This window comes from Vidua macroura, chromosome 2 (assembly GCF_024509145.1).
Source record: "Vidua macroura isolate BioBank_ID:100142 chromosome 2, ASM2450914v1, whole genome shotgun sequence".
NCBI lineage: Eukaryota > Metazoa > Chordata > Aves > Passeriformes > Viduidae > Vidua > Vidua macroura.
In genome coordinates this window covers 88,232,642-88,246,930 of record NC_071572.1, presented here as the reverse complement: position 1 = coordinate 88,246,930, position 14,289 = coordinate 88,232,642, and the positions used below count along the sequence as shown (strand labels likewise).

General features: G+C 42.3%; 1 protein-coding gene across 3 annotated transcripts in view; it reads right to left on the bottom strand.

Annotated features, from left to right (window-relative positions):
- Nucleotides 1-12,757, bottom strand: part of ELMOD1 (ELMO domain containing 1) — a 46,468-nt gene extending 33,711 nt beyond the window's left edge. The window contains exons 1-2 of one of the 3 annotated variants that reach the window (XM_053971807.1): nucleotides 12,584-12,757; nucleotides 11,439-11,530 (exon numbers count right to left, since the gene is read on the bottom strand). The gene's annotated coding sequence lies outside the window, so the exon portion shown is untranslated. The remainder of the gene's footprint in view (nucleotides 1-11,438; nucleotides 11,531-12,583) is intronic. The other 2 variants (XM_053971806.1, XM_053971809.1) reach the window with 2 other exon arrangements.
- Nucleotides 12,758-14,289: the final 1,532 nt, after the last annotated feature.

Here is a 14,289-nt window from a genome sequence, read left to right as displayed (position 1 = left end):
CATTTTCTGTTTCCATATACCTCCATAAGTGATCCTCTAGAGGAGTTCAGTAAAGATTTTCTGTGAAGAAAACAGTATTTAAACTCTTAAAAAAGATTATTACCACAATTTACAGCTAAGTTCAACTATTCATAAACCTGTAGAGCCAGAAGACCTAATTTCTGCCAATCTCTTTTTATCTCAAAATGTAATACATTTCTCATCAGTGAAACTTTACAGTGATGTTGTTATAGCATCTCAGTGAACAGGAAGAACAGCCCAAGCTTAGATATGTTCTATCAACAATTCAGAATTTACAAAAAGACTCATTTGCAATTAGGTGTGCTCAGAAAAAAATCCAACCCAAACAAAAAAGTCACATACTTATTTTTATTTAGGGAGAAGGACTTGACTTCCAGCCTCCTGTTTTCTTTAGGAAAGACCTTCCTCACCAAGTTGGATGTCTGCAGATCAGGAAGGCTTTCAAGGTCCACTTGTAGGAAAGAAAGACATGAGAAAAAGATTCTCATCTACAAGTGATAATTTTGTTAATATATGTTTATGAGTTTGTTGAAAGAAAGGGTGCAACAATTATACAATTCAGTTGAGAAGTTGACAGCAGTTATGGATTACATAGACTGAAATACAAAATTCTGAAGACTTGACAGCAGGACACCCAGAGCCATCAGGTTCTGGGGAGCAGCCAGTTGGCCACAGCATCCACCCACTGCTCAGAGCCTGAGTTTGTGATTTTACATGGTTTCACTCATGTGAACCTGTAGCTGTGGGCTTTTTTATGGCTTAAGAAAATGTTCCAGCTTCATGCTATACACACATTTTCTCACTAAGGAATCCTCAAGATACTTTTTTTCTGTAGATGGTTTTTCAGCTTTTCCTGATTTTAAGTCATGCAGCTGATAAAAGTCTAAAGACAAATAGATTTGATTTTGTTAGCAATCTTCCATTAACTCCCTAGAAGTAGCTTGAACCTACAACTACAGAAAGCCTCTAGACTCAATGTTTGAAGTTTCCTCTTTGACATGAAGGGACTCATTTATGTTCCAAGGCTCTATATTGAGAATGATGGGGTGAGGATGAAGTTTGGGTTTCCCACAGGTTCACGTTCTCAGCTTGCAGGATTTTATCCCATACCACATCACTTCCACAAAGCAGCTTCCTATTCCCTCCAACAACACACCCACATACCCATTCATTGCCAATTGTTTCATCCAGTTTATTTTAAATTAGACAGCAGCTTCCCCTCCTAAAACTAACCACAGCTTTTCTTGGGAGAGAAGCAGTACTACTATAATCACATATAACAGCAAAACTATTGCAAGATCTGTCTCAAAATAAAAATTAAGCTTTTCTTAAATAAACATCAACTATGTGAATTTCTTGTGACTCTATGATCTTTTTAGTCTTATAGCAAAACATGCATCAATCTGAAAGGTTAACAGTTGCTGGAGGCTTAAAGAAATCAAGAGTAAGCCTTAAACGTCACCTCTTTATCTAAAGCTGAGGGTTTGCTTTGTTTGTCTTCAATAAAGCTGCAGATACAGCTGCCAGGAAAAGTTGTGTTATTTAATATAAATCACCACACTCTCAGAGTAAAATATAAACTCAAGGTAGTTCCTTTCATAATCTTTGTTTTGCAAGCTAGTGGGTATTTACAATCTGGTATATTGCATACACTTTTAAATGTATATTCCAATTATTAAGAAAGAATAGATGTGCTGAAGAAAAAAAAAAACAGAAATGTTTATGTGAGCAGGCTGGATATAATACTTTGTTTATGTGGATCATTAGATTACCAAAAAAACCCCCACCCAAACCAAGTAATTTATTTTTAGTTGTGCCAGTTTAAAGTACGTGTTAAAGTATGTTCTCCTGAATACCACCACAATAATGTTGCTTTCAGGTTGCCACTTTTCTTTACAGTGGTGTCCTGGGTTGGCATCTACACATCATTCACCTCAAAAGCCTACATTTATTTATTTCTGAGGGACAATAGGCTTGAGCCTTATGTCACAGAAAGTGCTTTGCTACTGTATATTCCTGTTTCTTTTGCTGATGGGAATGTTAATGCTTCAGTATCTCGAATGCCAATGTAAGATAACTAGAACTGGAAAGGGGAAGAATAGCCGATACAGATTATGAAATGTCCCTTGAGGTCCTGGAGGATAGCAAGCTGGCTGGAAGCCAGCAGGATGCAAAGACAGACAACAGCACTCTGGGCTGCATGAACACAAGCAGAGCCAGTAAGCAGATTGAGGGAAGAGATTATCTTCCTCTACTCGGCACTCTGGGCCATATTTAGACACTGCCTAGTTTGGGGCCCCAGCAATACACAAAAGACACCAACAAATTTAAGAGAGTTAAGCAGAGGCCACTGGCATGATGGGGTGAGGCTGGGGGAGATGAGCTTGTTCAGCTCCAGGCAAAACTGCTCCAGGCAGTACAGCTTTGGAGGGACATAACAGCACCTCCAGTGCCTGTGGATATGTCATTGAAAAGTCAAGAGATGGAGTCTTTACAGCAGTGCAGAACAGGAACGGGAAAAACAACAGGCAAAAAACAAGAGAAGCTCAGCCTGGATACAAGACAAAATTTTTTTCCCAAGAGGACAGTCAGGCAGTGGCACAGGTTGCCCAGAGACACTTTGAGGTTTTGAGCCCCAACCAAATGAAGGCCTGAGAAGCCTGACCTCAAAGCTGACGCTGTTATGGGCAGGAGGTTGGACCAGAGATAGTCTGAGATTCCAGCCTTTGATTCTCTGCTCCCCCCACAGTCACTCTCCTGGGGTGATCTCAAATATCCTGTCTTATACCCAAATACTCTTAGTACTATAGTGTTATAGAGATACAATTGATAGGATGCCCAAGTGCCTGCCTGAGCATCAGTTTATCAGTTTAAGAGCTACCCACTTCTCAATATACTTTGCAATGCTTCCCAAGAAACAGGCTTACCTTTAGGATGAAACAAAATCATTCCCTCTCTCATCTCTCCCCACCACTCCCACCAAAAGCCTCCACCATGAAATCTGACCATAAACAAGTCATATTATGGTCCTACAATTCAAGAATGAGAGTCTACAAGAGTCATACCAATGACAAACACACAACACTCAAAAAGCCCAAATACAAATAAAACCCCAACAACTCTAGGACCCCAGTTTGGTAAGCCATTCTAATTCTAAGCATGCATTGTTTATCCAGCTATCCCATGGAATAGACACATACCTACTTGCATCTTCCATCTTGCATTCATGCCCAAATGTGGCATAAAAATCACTTCAAGTGTGTTAAACAAATACACTTTGTATTTGTATTAAACAAATACACAGAGGATCTTTATGTCAATTACAGCACAGTCATTTATAGGTCTGTTAATGTTATAGCAACAACACTGCTCAGACCTCTCCAACTCAGAGGGCACCCTGGGAAACGGCTCCATTGCTAGAAAAGCTCTCAAGAACAGGTCACCTGTTCCATGCAGTTCAAAAGTTTTATGTTGGTTCAGAAGTGGCTTTGACTGTCTCCAATGGATGCTGCCACTGGCAGGACTCACCTTAGAGATCAAAAGTGGATGCCTGTTTTGTGTTTTGTGTGAGCTTAGTTCCCCATCTCAGTACAGAAGGGTATTTTCATTTCCATGTGCCCAAGATCAGGCTGTATTCAACGTTAAGCATTCTTTAGAGGAAAATCTTGGAACAAAATGTCACACTTGATTGATGACCCTAATAAGCAAGACTTGACTTCAGTCACACTGTCACAGGTAATAAAAAAATTTCCACTTCTAGTCTACATCACACATTGACATTTTACATTTATGTATTTCACTAGGAGGGTAAGGGCAAAGCTAGATATGAAGTAAAATTTAACTGAATTTTAGTCCTGTGAGCATAAGCAGATACCACACAATTAAGCAATAAAAAGAAAAAGAGGCCTGAATAAAAGGTTAAAGAGGCCTGAATAAAGGTTAGAGTTGGGGAATCAGAGGGCACAAAACCCCCAGCTTCTCTCAAGCTACAGAAGAGTGCTTTGAAAGCCTCTAATTCTGTAGTTCTAACTTAGCATTTCAGTCCATTACTGCCTCTTCAAAGCATTATGAATATAAGGAAGGATCAAGAGGGTCTTAAAGTCCTTGTAAGAGACAGTCATGTAGGATTGTATTTGGATTCAAGAGAACTTACTTGTCACATCTCACATGGCAAGTTACCTCTAACACCACTCAATTCAGCCTACCTGCTGTAATTCCTCTGCAGATTTTGGCTCAGAGACAACCCACAGTTTGATGAAGGTAACATCAAACCAGAACTCAGCACTGCAGAAGCATCTCCACCTTTCATTGTAGATCTCTGCCCTTTAAAAAAAAAAGGCTGGGGTTCTCTACATGACTGTTCAAAGCAAACTAAATCCCAGAAATCCAACAAAGGAAATGTTCATGCATGCATACACACTTTGCATGCAGAACTGTGACAATAATCTACTTTTTCCAATTTCTATTAGCTCTACTCTACTACAATGTTGAAAGATGGAAAGAAAGGACAAAACTATATGAAGTCACTTCATGTCACTGGTGAAGACTTTGCTGGATACTAATAATTCTATTTCTAATGATAAGTCTATTCTAATGATAAATACAATGGTAAAAAATAGCGGAAGATCTCCACAACCCATAATAATACCATAAACTTCTAGAAATGTAATCAGATGCCTAAATTCAACAGGAATTAAAGTATTGTCTTGTCTTGTCTCTGTCTATAGTGTGTCCATCCTTAACAAGCTCATTTTGCATGTGGAGGAAAGTGTATTTTATCCAGAAGGGCACCGAGTAAATGATGTATCAGCTAAAAATGGAGTTCTCATGCTTGAAAACAGTCTTCAAAGCATAGCAACTTCCTCCGCCCCCTCCTTCATACATTATAAAAAGGTATAATTTTTAGTCACTTCTCATGAACTTTCACTTGATCACTAAGGAGTTCACCCAGGAGAACATCAGCTTCATCTGGGTGGCTCACATGTGTCCATATGTGGTTTGCAGTGGAATGTTTCTGGCCAACTTGCTCTGCTGCCAGACACACTGTACGACAGCTTGTATTGCAAGGAAGTGTGTTCTAAATAAAACATCACACTTCGTAGCAAAAATCCTTCAAGTTTAGAATAAATCCTACAAGGCTAGAAACATAAAATCCAAAGAGGCTGCCTGGCTACCTCCCAGACTAATTACTGCAGAAGTTTCAGGAAAAAAAACCCAAAATTACTATTTCTAAAAGTGAATGACTGATGTGCTTTTGCTCTCCCTCCCTTCCTGGCTCCACGCCATTGCCCAGAGATGAGTGGAGGGTACAAGTTAAAATGCAAAGATGAAGTATTCCCTTGCCACCAAAATTAACTGAAGGCTAGATTTGCTTTAGAGCCCTATTAATTCCTAACAAACAGTAGTTTGTGGGGAAGCAACATCATCCGATCAACAGGCTACATACAGACCTGCAATGTCAATAGATTTATGCCAGAGATTCTTGTTCTATCCATGCTCCCACCTTTCCAACATCTGTTATATTTTTTTGGATCTAGTAGAGTTAACTCAGTCATCAGATTAATACAACCTCACCCCAACTATTAGCCTGAAAGCATGCGATAAGAACTGCGATTTAGTTTGACCCTTACCCCCAAAAAACATTAAGACAAGAATACCAGAAGTGTCAGGACAAAAGCCAAACTCAGCTTTCCAGCTAGAGGAGCAGAAATCAATTTATTTATCCAGGAATTTGGTTAAGATCAGACACAATTCATACTGATCTAACAGAAAATTGTTCCATGTGGTGCCCTTTTCCCATCATGTCACCAGATTTCTTTGGCATGAAAGTGGCAACTTTTCCACAGAGCTCTGAGAGACAGACATGCAAGAGTAGAGCAAGTAGGATCCATGAGAGTTTCTGCATTTCCTTCTGCAATTTCACTAAGACAGGACTCAAGAATGATGACCTCCCATGCAGTCAGCCAGTTAGATGATGTCATGAAGCACCACACTTGTGAAACCATAAGCATCCTATAATAAGTGTCACGCACCAGCTGTTTGCTGCCTGCTGCCTGCAGCTTGCAGGGGGACCACAATAAAAGAGGAAAAATTTATTCACCAGACAGGAGGATCTAAAATCCCACTGCAGTTACTTTGCAAACTTCATGGCCTACAATTTAATCTCCTGGTTGCTGCTCAGTGAGATGTTCTGCATCCCAGGAGGTAGGAAATCAGGACAACTCCAAGTACATGACCTTGTTGGAAGCTCTGGTTATGCATTTGGTGTCATGAAGGACACATGCAGGGTAGATTGCTCTGGTTTTACTAATGTCTGAAGTGAGGAGAAGTGGAAGAAATAATCTCTTTTATGACATTTCTGTCATAGAAGCTTTTCTAAAGTTTCTCTAATATGTATTGCAAACTCCATGCTTTGGTTGAACCAGGTTTAAGCTGTTCTTTAGGGAAAAATTTTGAATGGCAACACACACACACCCCACACACACACCCACCCAAAAAAAATCTATCTATCTATCTATCTATCTATCTATCTATCTATCTATCTATCTATCACTCCAGGGCATCTATCCAATCTGTTGTCCAGACAGGCCTATGTACCAGCCTATCAGCTCAACTTGGAAGAGTCACAAGTATCTTACCAAATTTTTGATTCTATTAACAAGAGCTATGAATGACTGTAAAAATGACCGCACAAAGGCTCCCTTCCTTCACCTTTCTGTAGCTTAAGATACCTCCAAGTAGCATCAAAGTCAAACACTGCTTCTATAAGCAGTGGAGAAAGAAAGCTATGATGGAGTTTGGAGACAGAGACATTCATAAAAATGAGTGATGAATCAACACAAACACCATACTGACATGACACAGTAAGAGGAAAAGGCAATGGAGATCTGCAAAAGGTCAAGATGGAAAGAATGGTTTGAAGGTCAATGAACTTACACCAGCTGTTAAGCAAGACTTATGAAACACACTTTCAAGCATGGCATAGGAACCATTCTTATGTAGTAATTGCACAAAATGTATTTCCTCAACCAAGAAGGAAAATAAAGTGAGTGACAAGGGAAGTGCAAGGTGCTGTGGTGCTCTTCTCCTGTCTGCTGCTTCCTGCTTAGTTCAACCAGACCTTTACTTTCTTTTGGGTGCCCACTCTCAGACAGAAAAAGGTGCTGGCAAAGATTTGGTAGTAGAAAACTGGAAAGAGAAGAGAAAGACCACGTGGAGAAGACCACGTGGTGAAGAAAAGAGAAAGAAGAAACATGAAGACCATTGAAAACTGTTCCTGCAACATTACTGAGGGGGAAGAGGAACAAAGTGGAGCCAACAGACTAGGACAGGATGATTGACAGTATTGCCATAAAGCATTTATTCTTAACACACTGAAAATTTAGCTTAACACTGAAACACACAACACTGAAAATCTTCTTCCTTCAGTGTCTCTTTTTTCTTAGAAAAGTGGGCACACTTTTATTTCTTATAGTCTTACTCTTAACCTAGTAAGTGTAAAGTGATAGAAAAACTTCTAAAAGGAAATACATTAAACAAGTTTCCAGAACCCTTGCAGCAGATACACCCATAATAATTCAGCAGCATGAACTGATCTTATCATTGAGACAGTAACCTGTAAAACACAGCACATGTTGGTCAGGACGCACAAGATTCAAAGAAGAACATGACTATCTCAGACCATTGAAGATATTGTTGTAGTCCTATTTGAAAAAGTGGGGAGTAGGTTGTGAGGCCTTTTCCTAAATCGTGCTTATGGTATGTTCTGTTATCCATGTCATCTTCTGGGAGCACCATTTCTTTCCCTTCCTCACTGAGTTCAGCAAGAACTCCATTTTTCCTCCTTCAACCCATCTGTTCTCCTCAGGTTGCTTTAACACTGACAGCATGAGGGCCCAGCAAGCCCAGAATTAACAAACCCCACATTCATTTTAGTGTTTCAGAGGAACAACCTGCTTGATGGCACACATCCAAGCCAATGTTGATATGGATATGGCTTTGTGAGAGCAGAGTGGGAGAAGGAATAAGAGACTTGCTCTTATAACTGCCTACCATAAGAAGACTGTAGTTTCCATGACCACAGGACAGCTTTGTACTAAGGGGCCCAATTTTTATCACCTACACACCCACATGACTGTGCAAGTATTATCAGTGTAGTAACAAATGGTTGCTATGCCATGGACAAGTCTCAACATCTAAGTCATCCTGGAAGATAATGAAAGGTAGAGATTTAATTACATTTTTCAAATATATGAATAAGACTATGAAAAATAAAGAAAAAATAAACAAAATTAGAAAACTTCTTTTCATCATTAGTGCAATCTGTAACTAGCCACAGAAGCCCTTGCTCAGTTGAGCAAGTATAATAGTATCAGACTTGGGGTCCTAGGAAACTTCCTGATTCACTTTTGGCAGACACAGGCATGGGCACAGGCATACAGTATGGGCTTAAATGGCAGATGGTATATATATATATATTAAGGAATAACTCCTTTGTCTGTGAAATTGATAGCCAGCTGTACACAGCCCTAAACAAACCTTCTTTGCAGAAACTGCCTTTCCTTCTTATGCACCATCAGAAACATTGGTTAACCATGGCCAAGTTACAAGGATGATACAGAGAGCTGTGGAGACAGGACTTTGTATAACTACTTCTTTTGGGTTTGGTCTTGTCCCTTAATTTACCTGAGAATCCTTCCCTGGAAAAGCAAAATACATAGCTACTACAGAAGCATCAGTGCAGAGCACAGACCAACAGAAATGATGCTGCCAAGAACTTGAAATTGAAACTGCACAGGATGGGGGAAGGCCGTTTGTTTTTAAACAAAACACCCTATACAGATGCTGGAGTAGCTCCAACCACATCCCTGGGACTGAATATCAGCTTGCAGTTGCAGTGCTCCAAAAACATTTTCACCTATTTATTCTCAGGTGCTCCAAGAGTAGTCCACAAAGAAAGGTGAAGAACAAAAGCCAGGAGATTTGCTTGAAAAACATTAGTGTAGACATTGTATTTAGACTAAAAATGCCCGTGAAGTAATTTCCTACCAGAGAGGGAAGAACTCACAGGTACACAGTTTCCTATAGACACAGTCCTGAGGATCACTACTGAACCTCCTAACTTTGCTCTAACAAGTTGCAATTTCACCTGCTTATATTGTCAATTGTTTTCAATTCCAGTCTTTGTAGCTCCTATATTTCTCCTGTTCCCCAGGCTCCTTTTGAAATCTGTGGCTGTATCTGTCTGAACTAGAATGGAGTGCTCAGCCTGCAGATCTGTAGACAGATTAAGATGAGGTAAAAACACTATGCCAAATTTCTCTATTTAACTCAGGTACTTCAACTCCTGGTGGGGCTAGAAACTATCTTCTTGAAGGGACTCTCAGCTGTAAAAGAAAGCTGAGAAGTGTTTGCTCACATTTTGCAGAGGAGCAGGATACTATACTCCAGAACAAACTGCCAGAAACCCTTGAAGATGATGAAGTTGGTGTGGGGCTCTTCATTGGTTTAATGCTAAAGTGGATGAGAACTGCTCACTAGACTGCAGCTAGGAGGTACTTTCAAGAAGTCAGTATCTTTCATGAAAGGCTCAGTAACTAAATGGGAACACTCCCAAAGCAGAAGTCCTGGTGTAGTTTCAATGGGAAAGTTCAGGTCTTTTGCAGTCAGACTGCTCTGAGACCCGAACCACTGCAAGGCAACCGGAGAAGATCTTTGGAGGATGTGTCAGATACTTAAGCCAGATGAAAGCCAAATCACTAGTGTAAACATACTCATAAATGTGTCTCAAGGCAAAGTCAGACAGCAAAATGCTTGCTTTGCCTTGAAAATGAGTGCTCATGCAGTCCCACTTACCACTAAGTAGTGACTCGGGAAGCTGCTCCCACAGCTTCTGCTGTCATGCTTCGTTTTCCACTGCCTGGCAGGAACAAGCAAAATTTCCACCTCCAGCTCAGGCTTGGCAAATCCTGCAGTACAGCACAGCTCAGCACTCGTGCTCAGTTAGGTGGCTGAGCCTGCATCATGTTAGATGGATGCTGAGGATGCTAAGCCTGAACCGTAGCCACAGTCCTGCACGATCACAAACATTCTCCACATCTCTTTACATCAGTCTCATCTTTAATTTTGTTTTTCCTTACTTTATCTTTCTTGTGTGTTTGGAATCTCACCACCTGGTTTCCTTCTCAGTATTCCAGTAAGCTCTCCTCTAGAGTTTACTTTTCAGGCTTCCTTCCCAAAGTTTATATTCAAAAAGTAACATATTTCATGCAGTCCTTTGCCCTGCATTACCAAGCAAAGGATTTAAAAGGAATGTCAAATGAAAGAAGCTTTCCAATCAAGAAAGCTGAGCAGATATTAATAAAAAAAAAAAAATGTAGTCTTAGAGCCGGACAGCATTAAATCCAACAAAATTTGATCTCCAGGCAACTCAAGCTTGTTCTTCTTGCAATTTTCTGCTAACACTTCAAGTGACCCCTTGGGAAAAATAAAGCTTGCCTTGCTCTGTATAGTTATAATGCCCTGACTGTACAACTGAACATAATTTTTGTTTAAATTGGTTTATAGCTGATCACAGCTTAACTTTAAAATACAAGATTGTTTAAATACTAGGAGCAGTCTGGAGCCCTACGTACGCCAGCATTTGTGCAACAGCATTTTCCCTGCAGCCACCAGCAAGTCTGTTTGTGCAGGGAAGATGATAGATAACCAAATAATCACTTAATGCAACATAGCCCAAAAGTTTACCACTTAATGTATAGCTTAGCTCAGGGGGCTGCAATTCCCTGTCAAGAGCGACAGGAAGATGTTTGATCACAGGAAATTCTTGTGTTCACACATGTCAGTGAAGCTAATATGATGCTGTCCCATGGTTAATAAAGCCCTGTCTCAAAACTTGAGCAGGCTAAGGATTCGTAGACACCATGCTCATGTGCTCAGCCATAGCAGGTTTTTACACTAGCAGAACATGTTTTACTGTGTATCAGAGAGCCAGTAGGAAAGTTAATGACTGCATTCCATTGCCGATTTTCCCATTGTTTGCTGCTTTCCTGGAATCATCTTCTGCCCATTTTCTGTTTAGAGCAATACATACAGCATCTGATGCTGTCACATGATTTCACCCTTGAAAATCATAGGCTTCCTGTCTCCAAGCTCCTATTAGCCTTGATGATAAGTCATTTGCTACAGCAATGTAGTTTTGCATTAGTTTCAGTTGAAATAGTGCTTAAAATGATATGCAGATTATGAGAACTGAACAAGTTAAAGGATATTTCTAGATGCAACTCCACCTGTTCAGTTTGGCAACACAGTGGCCCACATTTTTAAAGACAGTCAGAGAAAAGCAGGCTCTCCTAAGAATCTATCAGTCTCATCTGAACCTGCACTTTGCAAAATAGATATAAGTATGCAACACCTACCAAATTACTACACATAATGAGGCTTTTGCTGTTCTGTTCCTGGGAAGATGAGACGTTCTTATCACACTCAACTGATTCAACTATTCATCGATCTACGAGTACAAAACAACATTCTTTAAAAATGTGCAATGAAACGTTTGGAACAGAAGGCAATCAGTAAGCTTATTGAAGAGCACAGGGATGATGCAGGATTTTAAAGATGCTATTTTTTCTATTCTGTTTCATTTTAGGATAAATTAGAATAACGGGGAGTGGAGGAGGGCGGCGGGGGGGAACAGAAGAGAAAAGAATGAAAACCTGAATTGACTAAAGCATGCAAGCCACAAAATAAATTTATTTCTGTTTCTAAAATGGCTTCTTTGTTTCAAATGCCTTTGCCACAAAAAAATCAGCTTGTTGTGATCTGACTGTTGAGTTGACTGAATTGGGACGAAGGTGTTGTTCTTCCCTCTCCCCCACCGCCCCCATTCTGACAAACACTTTTGCTATCCTCTTTTAGCTATTTTAAAGGAAATTGTAAAAAAAGCAGAAACCGTGAGGACAAAGGGCAACATCAAAGGCATCAAACCTGGAATAAACTCGGAGCAAGTGTAACTTCAATACACAATGACCATGTGGGGGGATGAAGGGGAGGCGGGGAAGAAGAGAGTGCCATGGAAAAAAGAAGTCATCATTATCATGTGCACACGTTGGTGTAACTGAGGTGCACAGAGCCCAGGGCAGGTGCAGAGGGGCAAGCCAGGCCAGCGGCCCCGCGCAGGGCGGGCTGCGGGGCAGGGCAGGGCGCGCAGCCACTGCGGAGCCGCAGAGCCGTGCGCCTGGCGGCCGCCCAGTGCCAGCCTCCTCCCGTACAGTTATAAAGGATGGAGCCGTTAGAAAAAATAAAAATTAAATCAAAAATTTAAAAAATCAACTACAAATACCCCAAATATGCAAACCACTCAGCGCCTCCAAATTTCCTTACGCCGCAAGGTCTTTCCGTAAAGCGTCCCGCATTCTGAAGGGAAAAACTTCTCTCCCACCGCCGGGCGGTGAACGGGGGAGGGAAGCGGTGCAGGGAGCTGCGATGCGATGCCCGGAGCCGCCTCCCGTCGCTAAGCGACCCGCGGGGCCGCCGCCGGGGCCCGCCGCCGCCGCGCACTCACCGCTCCGCGCCGCTCCATGCCCGCGGCGCAGCGCAGCCGCCGTCCCGAGCCGTCCTTCCTCGCCGGGAGGGACACGGAGCTGCCGCCGCCGACGCGATCTGGGTCACCCGGCGCGGCGCCTGGCGAAGGTGAGGAGGAGGAGGAGGCGGAGGAAGGCGGGCGGCGGTGCCGCCTACCGGCGAGCGCGGGGGGAGGCTGCGGCGGGGCCCGAACCCGCCCCGCAGGGAGGGGAAGGGGCCGGGGACCGACGCGCGCGCGTGGGCGCTCCCTGCGCGCCGCCCGCCGTCGGTCCGCGGCCCCCAGCGCAGGATGCACCTCTCATCCCTGGACTTCGAGACCTTCCCCCCACCTCGTTCTCCCCGCGCTTGCCAAGGAAAGGCGATACCTGTCTGCGCTCAGGGAGTCCAGCCACAGTGGTACGGTTAAGGTCCTACGGGAAAGCGGGGAATATCTCCAAGGTGTTAATGTCCCAGTTAGCTGGGGTAGTACTCAGCGAGCCAGTATCCTTCCTCCAGATCCCATACCACCGACCTGTCAAGCAGTGTCCTTTCTCCCTCAGCAGTATATCCTGGAGGCTTTTGATCTCCAAAGTTTCAAGTCAGCTAATTGGGATCATAGGCATGTCATACTAATTATATGGCTCTCCCCTCTGGAAGAATAACAACTGTTGTCTGCAGCATCCACAGAATCATTTAAAGTTGCCCAGTTCAGTATATACTGCCAGTAGGCAAGTAATCTGTGTTTTATTTATCCTTACTGCTGCATGCATCTGTCCAGATGTTCCTTTGAAGCTGTAAGCAGCCTGTCAGGCCACACTGGCATCCCAGTATTAGCCAACAGTTTCATGTTTCAGAAGTCCTTTGAAAATGCTAATTAACCTATTTTTCTAAGTGTTCTCTATGCCTAATTTGAAAATAGCTTTCATCATGCCTATTTCAGGGACATGGTTTAATTTCTTCTGAATCTCCCTTTTCAGTCATTTTGATCCCTTAATCAACTGTCACATTCAAGAAGTATGGTGAAAACACTCGGGCTGTTGTGTTAAACATTTAACAACTAGGAAACACTGGTCATGTCTTAAGGCAAAGCAGACTGGTATTTAATTCTCCTCCTGGCTAGAGCTATGCAGTCTGTCTTCCACCTGCCATCAGCATGCCTGGTGCACCTGGCTGGCAGGTGCTGTGTCCTGCAGAGCTGACTGAGTGGCAGGAAGGGAGGAGGTCCCAGCAGCCTCCACCTCAGCGTGTGGTCCTTCAGCAAATGAGGTCTGACACTCAATGGAACAACTCAACAGTCAGTATCAGACTGCAGCTTTACCACCTCATCTCTTACTCGCATCATGCTTTGCACATTGAAGTAATCTTTCAAGCTTAATTCCATGCATCAATGCAACTAGAAAAGTAGTTCTTTCTCCTGTCTCCTGCATTAGGGCAGTGTTTCTAGTCACTGTATCGCAACAATGTCCACCCCCAACACATCGGATCCTTGCTCTTAGATCCTGTGCCTGTCAGAAACTTCTCTTGCACTAGGCCAGCGGATCCACTGCAGGTCTGTAGATGTCTGAACAGAATAAACTCTAAACTGGGGGAATTTTCAGGGGCTTCATGAGCAGAGTTGGGTTATGCTTCTCAAAATAAATCTAGAAACAGAGATTTTATAGACAATTAATTCATATTATGCAAGATGAATCATGAGCATGAAAAGCC